We start from the raw sequence: 12118 nt of genomic DNA, 5'->3' as shown, positions 1-12118 counted from the left end.
TTTCAGTTACTTTTAAATGTTCAAACAATACGACTTTATATTCCCAGCCTAACCTAGGCTCTGATACCAGGTGTGAGGTCCCCACCCCGTCGTATCAAACAACGGATCTGATGGTAAAGCTGGTGGCCACTAGATCTATAGCGGAAGCAAACAAAATGGTTCAGGCTTCAACTAGCGGACGATCTCTCGTCACAAAGTGAGTTGAGCTCGAGCCTACTAGCAACGAGATCTAGCTCCACCTTGCAGGGGAAGCGTACTTAACTATCTAGCGATCCTAAGACCCACCTTCCAAGAGGAGAGAAACCTCGAGTGCCTTTTTCCCCATGTTTCAGAGGCACGTACTCTCGAGATTTCACCGCTCTCGGGGCAATGAGTATTACTAATATCGAAGTAAGCACAATGGGGACAGAGAGTTCCCGACCAATCGGGACCACCCATCTCGTAGGCATTGGCAACCCGAGACAAGCCCCCACTTTCCACCCCCACACTCACACTTCCTCGTGTGACCTAATTACTACCACAAAGGTTGTTCAACATAAATATTCCTTGTTTAATTCCGAATCACATGGTTCGTTAAAACAGCCCTTCAACCAGTATTGCAAACAACACCAAGACAAAATTCTAGTAAAAATTCTACTCAAACTTATTCATAAAAATTCCAATGTTCTGGAGGTACAACATCCCCCCTCCAGCGAGAGTTCACTCCTCCCGTTGTCGCCTAGCTGCCCATACAACTAGGTATGTCCACCGCATAGAAAGCATGTCATGGACACTCCCACCGCATAGAAAGCAAGACGTGGGTTCCCACCGCATAGAAAGCAAGTCGTGGGTATCCACCGCGTAAAAAGCAAGTCGTGGATTCAAGAGCCCTAACGAGGAACTCTGCCCCCTGTGATCAGTAGGGGGGTCAGGATTGATTCAACATTGGAAATAAAATGAACATGCCGAGCTAAATTTTTCCTAGCAGACATTCTTTCCTCTTGCAAACAGCATACCCATCAAACATTACCTTCCTACTTTAGAACTTAATGTATAATGATTTCAATGCCGAGGTTTCCGTCGGATTTCTCCAACATGTTTGGGGATATGAGCATTCCTAACTAGCGTATGCAATGTTAATGTAAACAACTTGAATAAAAATATGATCTACCTCTTCCACTTCTTCATCGATGGCCCGTGAGATGGCCGGTATTTGTTCCTCCATGGGAGCCTTCCCCTTCCCGTTGACATTGCTCGTTCCTGCTTCGCGATCATGGGCACCACCGAAGCGCGTCCTCTTAACCGGGGCCATTTCTCACTACTTTAAATGATTATCTTGGAGAAAGAGCTAAGGTTCACAAGCATCATAATAGTCCAATGGGTAGATTAGTGACATCAATTAATCCCTCCTATATGAGAGTCTAAATTTCTTTCATAAAGCAATCATTAAGGATGGCACATAATCCTATGGGAACCGGCTCTAAGATAATTACTCGGCTTACATGATCAAGAATAATTAGTATTTCACTATTGCAATTACCAGAGAATTGGATTAGGTATGATTAAACTATTTCCTAGCAATTAGATGATGCAGATTTACCCTATGCATATGTGTGAGGAAAAACCAATTCTTAGAGACTTATTGACGGATTAATTTCTCCTTAATTACGTCTTAATGCATAAGAGAAATGAATTCAATTAAGCTATAATGTTAATGAGTGATTACAATAGTGATTCTCTTCAATCTGCACAAATACTAGCTTACCTATTAATTACTATGCTATCTAGAGAGAGAAGATTCTGATAATTATGCTCTAATCATTAATCGAGAGTGAAGAATGGCTGATAATTCAGCTATGGAATGATGATTACATAATAGGGTACGAATAAGGAGAGTTTAAAGAGTAGTCATAGAGATTTTCGGCTAGGAATAGGCATAATGTACGAGAATTTTTTTGGTGGTAGAGAAAGGGATTTTCAGATAGCATTAATTAAACTGTCGTTGCCGTGATTAAGAGCTGGTAATCTTCTCGATTTTCTGATCTAATCGAGATTCTTGGGATGAAAATTTGGCAGCACCTCCCTCCTAGCTTCTTCTTCAATAGGTGTGTGATTCGGCAGCACCTCCCCAATGTATGTGGGTGTGTGTGTATGCACTGTGTGTGTGTGTGTGTGTGTGATCATAAGTGTCTGTGTGTGTGTGTGTATGCAGGTCTTTAAATAGGCTCCTACAGGCTGAAAATCGATCTGGGTTGCTAAATGCATCTAGGAGCTTCTCCAGTTAAGCATGGCAAGTCCAGTTCTCTGCCCACAAAGTGTCAGGTTGGCTTGGTTAACTGGTTCTGAGACTAAGTTGCAGGCTTGGCAGCTTTCCCAAGACTCCCACAAAGTAAGAGTGCACCCCCTAGCTGCTAAAGCTGATCTGGGGTGGCCTGGGACCTGTTCCCACACAGTCCCGGGCCCCCGATGCCTCCCCGGACAATTTTTAGGAAATTTGGTTCTAGGCTAAAACGGGTCATACGAATCGGATTTTGATGCCGTAAATTGCCATACGAAGCTCTAACTAAGGCGCACTGGCCCGAGTACCTGCCATATTTAGCAGCCCCCCGGGTCCGAAAATGCATTTTTTTCAAATTCGGGGTACGGGTGCAGATTTCCGAGACGGTCGAGACTGGACGGTTCGGGTGACCAAAAACTTACTATTTTTAGAAATTTTTCACAAAAATTATTTTAATTCACATTTTGAAGCTTTATAACATTCTAAACATCATGGCACTGACAGAATCTGGAAAACTGCTAAAAATAGTAACTTATTCCATTGTATTCATTTCGTGGTACAAGGGTGCTCTTGTGATCGGGTCAGAGACCTTACATGTTGTATCAAGGTGAAATTGTGTTTGAGTGTGTGCATGGTGCCTTTTGCTCCATCATATTTTTTGGAAATCCTATAGAGGAGCAAAAAGTTTATGATTATGCACCTAGGCAAAGTGATTTTGTTGTGAAGTTTTATCATCCTTGAAGGGAAGGTGGCGGTGTGGTTGAAGCATAGGGATTCAACTTTTGTGGACTTTCACAAGTAGAGGAAAGGTGACTTTAAAATGATGGCTTCTAGTAGGCTAGTGTTTATAGGAAGGCAATATGTGAATGATTTGGATGCTTAATTTGAGTGGCATACCATTGGCATCCGTATCATAAATGATGAGGCAGAACCTCATGTATTTCATCTTGCACTAAAAAGTGAAGCTTGTCAGTGGTTTGAAGGATCAAAAGAAAACAAAAAGCATACATGGGAGCAGGTGAAGCAAGAAGTCCTTGACAAGCTTGACAAGTTTGGAAAGAGATTGATAGCAACATAAGCAACAAAAAGTTTGACATGTTTGCAATATGATATTCATGCCAACTTTCAAGAGTTTTTGAAACACTTAGGGATTTTGATGCAATTAGAGGAGGCATACCAAGTACCACCCAAGTATTTTTCAAGCTATGTCACTTGCATCAAAGTGCGAGGGAGAAAGTTGATTAAGAGGAACCTGCTTTGAAAGAGTATTGGAGATTGCCCAAGCCAAGAGTGAAAAGATTAAACAAATTTTGGAGCTAGGTGTGATGCATGTTGTAGTGCAATAAGTGGTTCCTATGGTAGCAGATGATGGAATAAAGTGAGTGATTCAAGGTCTCGGTCCTATTACAAGGATTTTGCATGATCTTTATAGTCAATTGCAAGAACTGAGGATTAACATAATGGATATAAATCAAAGGGAGGAGTTTCTAGCTAGGAGAGGTGGGAGATGAAGGCTACAAGGAAGATGTTGCAATTGTGGTGAAGAGGGTCAATACACCCCTGATTCTCTAGAAACACCAAGAGAGCGAGGAGGGATGTATCCATTATATGGGCGTGGCTGAGGAAGGGTGGAAGAAAATCATCAAGAGTGGACACTGGAATCACCACCACCACAACAAAAACAACATCCTCAACCACTACATGAAAATGGAGAAGGTAGGGCTATCAACATTATTACCCTATTAGGTTTTGTGCCTAGTGTTAGGAAATAGGCTGTATCTAAGTAGATATTAGACTAGTTTTCACACATGAGAGTTTATATATATATATATATATATATATATATATATATATATATATATATATATATATATATATATATATATAGAGAGAGAGAGAGAGAGAGAGAGAGAGAGAGAGAGAAAGAGAGCACACGATATAAGTGGTTCACCCAATGTGGGCTACATCCATGGGAAAGCAGACACTCAATGGCTTTAGTACTTCAAACAAGAAGTAGGTTACAAAGGGATTTTACCCTTAATAGAGATCCTGCCTTGCTGCAATCTAACCACCTCACGCACATCTTGTTGCATCAACTTCACAATGCACCACAATGCTACTTTGTGTTAGAAGAGGCCTCCTTTTATAGGCCAAGAGGGTTGCCCTCTCTCATGAGAGGCAGCCGTGTGTAGCCGCCCTTGTGTAGACAAGTCCAAGTTGGACTCTCCAATGCGCCCATGTGTGGCCATCCTTGAGAAGATTAGTTCGTCTTGAAATCGCCCATCGGACATTGACTTTTGACCATGGCCGCCGGCCAACTAGCCAAGAACGGCCGTTTTTCAACCACTTTTTGGCCGCCGTCCGTCCATAATATTTCATCAAAAAGGAATATTCTAGCGAGACTGGGCGTGAAAATTTGTTTTTTCGACAATTGATTTTTCTTCATGCACGATGGCTTCTCCTCATAATGGGAGCCTTATAAATGTGCGTTTTTAATACTAAAAATTACAAGGGGTAAGTTAGGCTCCATACTTAACAATCTCCCACTTGGAGACTGATCTCCACACCAAATTTGTGACTGCTTTTCATCCTGGCTTCTTATTTGTGAATGCCGATTGAAGATGAGCAAAAGCTCAACTTCTCCTTCTTGACTACCTTTGTAAACATGTCTGCAGGATTTTCACTAGTATGCACCTTTCCTAGCTTTAGTTGTCCCTCTTCCAAAAGAGTATGTATGAAGTGATATTCAATCTCCATAATTTTCTTGCTTGTATCCAAGATCCTCTAAGAATCTGTGAAGCCAAAGAATCTCTTTGATTGTCTCAGTCATTGCTACATATTCTGCTTCCATGGTAGAAAGTGAGACCACTTCTTGCAGCTTTGAAGCCCAACTTAGTACTATGCCTCCAACTGTGAAGATTTAGCCAATAGTGCTCCTTCAAGTGTCTTTTTCACTTGCCATATCCACATCAGCGTGCTCTTGCTAGAAAATATCAATGCCTCCAAAATACGAAGCATTTGTTAATGTCCCTTTTAGATACCTAAGTATCCACTTCATAGCATGCCAATGTTCTTTACCTGATTGTCCATGAACCTCCTCTCAACTCCCACTGCATGTGCAATGTATGGTCTTGTACAGACCATAGCATACATTAGAGAACCTATCGCTATAGCATATGGGACTTTAGACATATAGGCTATCTCCTCTTGTGTCTTTGGACATATATCCTTGGTTACTTTAAAGTGACTAGTCAAAGGTATAGAAACCAATTTTGCATCTTGCATTGAAAACCTTTCTAGTACCTTCTTGATGTAATCCTCTTGAGATAGCTTTACTGTCTTCTTTGTCTTGTCCCTTGATATCTTCATATCGAGTATCCTCTTTGCAGCATCTAAATCTTTCATTGAAAAAGATTTAGATAGCTTCTCTTTTAGGTCTTTGATGTCCTGCATGTTAGCACTTGCAATCAACATGTCATCAACATACAACGCTATGATGATGAACTTCCCATTTCCCAAATTCTTTATGTAGATGTAGTGATGTCAGTTGCATCTTTTGAATCCATGATTCAACATCCATCGATCAAACTTTAAGTACCACTATCTTGATGCTTGCTTTAGACCATACAAGCTCTTCTTTCATCCGTAAACCATTTTCTCCTTACCCTTTATGTCATACCCCTTTGGTTGAAGAATGCAAATTTCCTCCTCTATGTCACCGTGAGGGAACACCGTATTTACATCCATTTGCTCAAGATTTAAGTCATGAGCAACCACAAGGCTTAAGACAAACCTAATTGAGTTTGTTTTTACAACAAGAGAAAATATTTCATTAAAATCAATACCTTTATTTTGAGAAAACCCTTTCATTAAAATCAATACCTTTATTTTGAGAAAACCCTTTCACCACAAGCCTAGACTTGTACCTTTTCACCTTCTTCTTCCTTCAACTTACACACCCAGTAGTGTCCGCTTACCTTAGGCAACTCAACCAAATCCCATGTTTGGTTGCAATGTAATGAGTCCATCTCCACTTGCATGCTCTTCATCCATTCTTCTTTGGATTTGTGTTGCATAGCTTCTTTGTATGATTTTAGCTCTTCGGAATTTGAGACCAAGAGATGGTTGAAGGAAGGAACAAACCTTTCTGGAGGTCTACTTGCTCTTGTAGATCTTTGGGGCATAGGTTGAGGCTTCTCATTTGGTTGACGTTGTTGCACATTGTCACCACTTGCACTCCTTGAGTCTTCACCGTTCTCAAGCTCCATATACTAACCACCTATATCTTTTGTTTGGTTTCTTTCCAAGTATATTTGTACATGTTTTGTTCGTTGAAAATTACATCCCTACTTCTAAAGATTTTACCATCTTCAGGATTCCATAGGTGATACCCAAAGTCAGCTTCTCCATAGACAATGAAGAAACACTTTTTGGACTTTGCATCTAGCTTTGACCTCAGGCTTCTATCTATGTGCATAAAAGACTAGCACACAAACACTTTGAGAAATGCATAATTCACCGATTTACCCTCCCCCATTCAATGCCATTGGTGACCAGTTGATTAGGTACACTGACATACTTACAACTTCTGCCCAAAGCTCAAGCGGTAGGCCTGCATGTAGTCGCATGCTTCGTGCTCACTCATGATTGTTTTGTTCATCGTTTTCAAAATGCCATTTTGTTGAGGTTTCCTTGGGGTTGTCCTTTGCCTCTGAATGCCATTGCTAGCACAAAATCTTTCAAAAGCTTGACTACAACATTTGCCTCCATTGTTGGATCTAAGGCATTTAACCTTGGTACCTACTTCATTCTCCACAAAGCCTTTCCACCTTTGAAATATAAAAACACGACGGATTTATTCCTTATTATATAAACCCATGTTCTCCTAGTTGCATCGCCAATGAATGTTACATAGTACAACGAGTCACCAAGGATGGTGTACTTGGAGGACCCCAAACATCATAATGAACCAATTCAATTTTTTGTATTGTTTCTTTCATCTCTTGCTTTTTGAAACTTGACCCTCTTTTGTTTACCATAAACACAATCTTCACAGAACTCTAAGTCCACTTCTTTCAAACTTGGTAGAAGCTTATTTGATTGAAGGATTTTCATTCCTTTGGCACTCATATGCCCAAGCCGGTAGTGCCACACCTCATGGTCAGCTTTTATAGTTGTTGCACAAGCTGAAGATTGTGTGTTGATAGTACACAAGTAAAGTATACCAACCTTTTCTCCTTTGAAAACCACCAAATATCCCTTTGAGATCTTCTTATGTTTTTTTCAAATGCAATGTCCAATTCTCTTATAGAGATCAAAATTTTGCAAAGAGAAGGAACATGCCTAGCATCTTTAATCTTCCATTAGCAGTTTTGACACAAACTGTACCTTTGCCTTCACTTTCACAAGCTTCATCATCTTTCGTGTACCCGTACCCAAAATTACCTTTGGTGTAATCTTGGAAGTGTTGCTTGTGTGGTGTCGCATGAAATGAAGCCCTAGAATCTACTATCCATGAGTTAGACACCTTGTCTAATTGGAGAATTGGAGCATCTTGCTCTACTTTACCTACCACATTGGCCTCCGATGTTGGCTTGTTGTTTTGAGACTTCAACTCCATCTTCTTTTTGAACCGAAAATCCTTCTTGCTGTAGTTCCAACATTCAAGAACTGGCTTTGTGAGTGACTTGCTCCGCCTTGAGCGATCACAACCCTTTTGTTTCTTGAACCTCTCCTTAGGCCTTCCTCTTTGTTTCCACTGATAGTGCAACACTCTTGAGCTTCCCTTCCTCCACCATTACCATTACTCCCAATCAATTGAAGGAATCCTTTCCTTGAGATACTTTAGCTACAAGTAAACCTTGCTCTAATACCATTTGTTAGGAAAGAGGATGAAGCTAAGTAAATATTAGAGTAGCTTACCTAAACACTGGAGAGAGATAATATTCACACACCTGATTTTATAGAATAGAGATATAAAGAGAGAGCACACACAATATACGTGTTTCATTCAATGTGAGCTACATCCACAGGAAAGCAGTCACTCAATGCCTTTAATACTTCAAACAAGAAGTAGGCTACAAAGGGATTATACCCTTAATAGAGCTCCTGGCTTGCTTCACTCTCACCACCTCACACACACCTTGGTGCGTCAACTTCACAATGCATCACAATGCTACTTTGTGTGTAGCAGAGGCTTCCTTTTATAGGCCAAAAGGGTTACCCTCCTCATGAGAGGCAGTCGTGTGTATCTGCCCTTGTGTAGACAAGTCCAAGTTGGACTCTCCAATGCACCCATGTATGGCCACCCTTGAGAAGACAAGTCCATCTTGAAATTAGCCACCAGACATTGAATTTTGGCCAACGGCCAACGACCATTGACTTTCGACCACTGGCTATTGACTATCGGTCATGGGCCAATTGGCCAACCAACCGGCTGTTTTCCGACCACTTTTGGTAATATTTTGGCAAAAAGCAATATTCGAGCAGACCCATTTTCTAGATAAGCTCGAGACTGGCGTGAATTTTTGGTTTTCAAGCGAGTTATTTTTTCTCTCGGGGGATTCACTATGTGTAAAACTACCATATCACGTGCATACAAGACATGTTTGTAAAACCCCTTATCTGTGAATTTTGTTAAGAATATAATGTACCCTTATCTTTTAAAATTTGTAATTTTTTCTCAAATTTGAAAAAATAATGCCTTTCTGTATATATTTTTGTAAGTTTCAAGAACTTTAGATACCCTTCTATTGAACTCACGTGATAGGTTACATTTTTTATTAGGTGACCTCCCCGGGTTTTTTCTTCATGCACAATGGCTTCTCCTCATAGCGGGGGCCTAACAAATATGTGTTTTTTATACTAAAAATTACAATGGGTAAATCAAGCTCCATACTTAACACCTAGCTCACACCATGGAGCACCACCCCTGGCACAACTTCACTAGCATCTAGACTAGCAATACCTTTGTCACTTTTGGTTGATTCTTGCACATTAGAAACATTATTACTGATGCCAACAGAAGCTCGCCTCCTGGGCCTATATAATGTCCCTTGTACTTGATTCATTTAATCTGAATCAAATCAAGCCTATTTTGTGTGCAATTATCTTTCCATTGTCTCTCTTTAATTATCATTATCTTAGTCTAATTAACTACATGATTAATCATGAATGCTAGCCTAGTCTACCCATCATAATTTTGTAATCATATCATAACCTTGAGCAACAAGATGTGGATGTGTTGGCTAATAAAAGAGCTAGACATGATAAGGAGAAAGAGATTGAAGAAGAGAGAGACAAGATTAAAGAAAGGTAAAGCTAAAGTAGAGGACCAATTTGAGAGCATCAAAAGGCAGCGACAAAGAAAAATAGGTCCAAAGAACTACACTCTTGGTCAAGATGTTGAAGACTATGATATTATTGATGATATACGAGATCAAAAGGAAAATATATCCTTTGGTCAATTGGCAGCTTTAAACAAGAGTTGGGTACATGCTTGATCACCATCCTTGACCAAGAGAAAGGAAGAACCATAGTCTACAACATCAAGACACATGAGAGTCATACAAAACCTTTAGTCTACATTCAAGACACGGATTCTTTGATAGGATGTGGTTCGTATGATAGTGATGCTTCATCTATTGTTAGCGGGTCATCGCAGCAGACATCTACAACATAGCTATCTGGCACTAACAAATGTGAATACTTAGGGAAGTGACTTGGGATGGGGCATTGTTAGTCTCAAGAAGTGAACCTATGTAACTATGCGATAAACTACTCTTAGAAAATCTATCACTCTCTAGTCCGGAAATTAGCCTATGTCCAACCTCATCACTCTAAGTCATCACGCCTTTTTGGCATCCAAACAATGTCGGATTGCAAGAAAACTTAAGGAGGAATATTACAACACTTAAAGGCACAATCGTACCAAGTCTTGTGGTCATCCGGGAAGGTACCAAAATCTCAATCATACCAAAAAATGTGCAAAAAATTGCAACAAAACTATTCAGAAAGGTAGCTCTATAGTATAGAAACACTCTTCCAAGGCAAAAACATCAAAATTTAACCAGTTTAGTACTCAAATCCACACATTTAGCTCGCAAACCGGTTTCTCCGAGCCACAAAAAGCTGAGAATGGTTACACTTAGATTAAAGAGAAAGAGACAAGGAACACAACGCTCTAAACATAATGGAATTCTGATTAGAAGTCAAAGAGAAAGATTGATTACAAAATGTAGTGGACTTGGAGCTCCCAGTCGACGTCCAAAACTCCTTTTAGATAATGAGAATGTTCCCTTTCAAACTAAGGGTTTTGACTCAAAAACTTGGGACCTATTCCTACGGCTATTGGCCACTTTACAAGACTCGTAGGTTCTGAGCGGGCAATAGAGAATAATGGGCTAGATTACACTTCAAGATTCATTACTTGCTAATTACAAGGCTTCTTTTGAAAAAATGCTTCTTTTATCCCTAGTTGATCTTACCTTTACTCTTGTTTGTCTAATTGTAAATTCTTGTTCTTTTACCTCCTCTGAAGATTGTCTGTTAGTGTTGCTTCCCCATTGTATTGGATGGAGCTAATTAGTTCATGGCCTCTTCAAAAATTTGTTCCCCATGGTGGTAATCTCAAGAAGTTGTCCAACTGTAGACATTTGATCCCTTCTAGCACTTTGTGTTTTTGGTGTATCGACCATAATTTCTTTGAAAATAAGGTGGTCTTGACTATCATTCCATTTGCCGCTTGGAATTTTCCAATGAAGATGTTTGTGGGTATTGCTTCTAGTTCCTAATCCATAATGTGAGCTTTCTCGTTTGATGAGATATCAGTGATCTCCTAAGGTGCCACCTCCCACTCTTTTTGTGCTTTCTTGCAGGGCATTTTGAGACCAGTTTCAAGCTGGTTTTAGAGTTAGGGAATGATTAAAAAGCTTATCGAGAAACGAAAAAATGAAAACTTTGACCATAAAATGAGAAATGAGAATAAATTTATGAAAACTACTTCAAATTTGACCAAACTTCACCAGTGCATCTAGGGCAACTATAGTCACAAAGGCAAGAGATCACATACAAATTCTGGCTCTGAGGTACATGGATCACGATCCATGTTGGAACGCATTTTGATGAGTTGATCATACCATTTGGTTGGTCACGTGATGCTTTGGTCTAAAAGTTTTGGGGTTTGGATCATTGGTTAAGATTTTAGGCCAAATTTTGGAAAATTTAACAGACTTGGAGAATTTGAGCCCTTTGGTTGGGATTTTGAGATCCAAATGACTTGGTACTTCAGGGCTGGACTTTGAAGAGTATTTAGGACCAGATGGGGATGTTCATTTTTGGCTGGGTGAAAAAGGTACATGGATCGCGATCTACGTTGGGTAGGATTTGGGATTGCCATTTAGCACACATGTTCCTATAGTCCATCCTAGTACACTGATGAATTTTTTCAAGTTTGGACATGTTCTTCCTAAGTTCGCTTCATTTCTCAAATTATGGCCATATTTTTCAACTTTGACCATATTTGACTTCTAGACCCCCCTTTTAATCAATTCCCTTTGTTGGTTTTTAATGTTTCCTTGACTTCTGTTGATTTGTATCTGAGGATCACCTTGCTGTCCATTTGTCTATTAATTTTCAATGCTCTTTGATTGCATGTGAAGTTGGAGATCCAGCTGAGCTAATTCAAGGACCTTGAAAGCACTTTTGGCAAGATTTGGTAGATTTTGAAATTTGATTGTTTCTCTTTGGCACTTTGATTTTTGACACATCCGCTTGAACTCTAAAAGAAACATTTATGCATTGTCTTAACAAGGTCCTAACATCAGTTTCCTTGTATTGCTCCTGTATAAAATGATTGGTTTG

The sequence above is a fragment of the Adiantum capillus-veneris genome, chromosome 3 (assembly GCF_014529385.1).
Source record: "Adiantum capillus-veneris isolate H3 chromosome 3, ASM1452938v2, whole genome shotgun sequence".
NCBI lineage: Eukaryota > Viridiplantae > Streptophyta > Polypodiopsida > Polypodiales > Pteridaceae > Adiantum > Adiantum capillus-veneris.
This window is presented reverse-complemented; position numbering follows the sequence as displayed.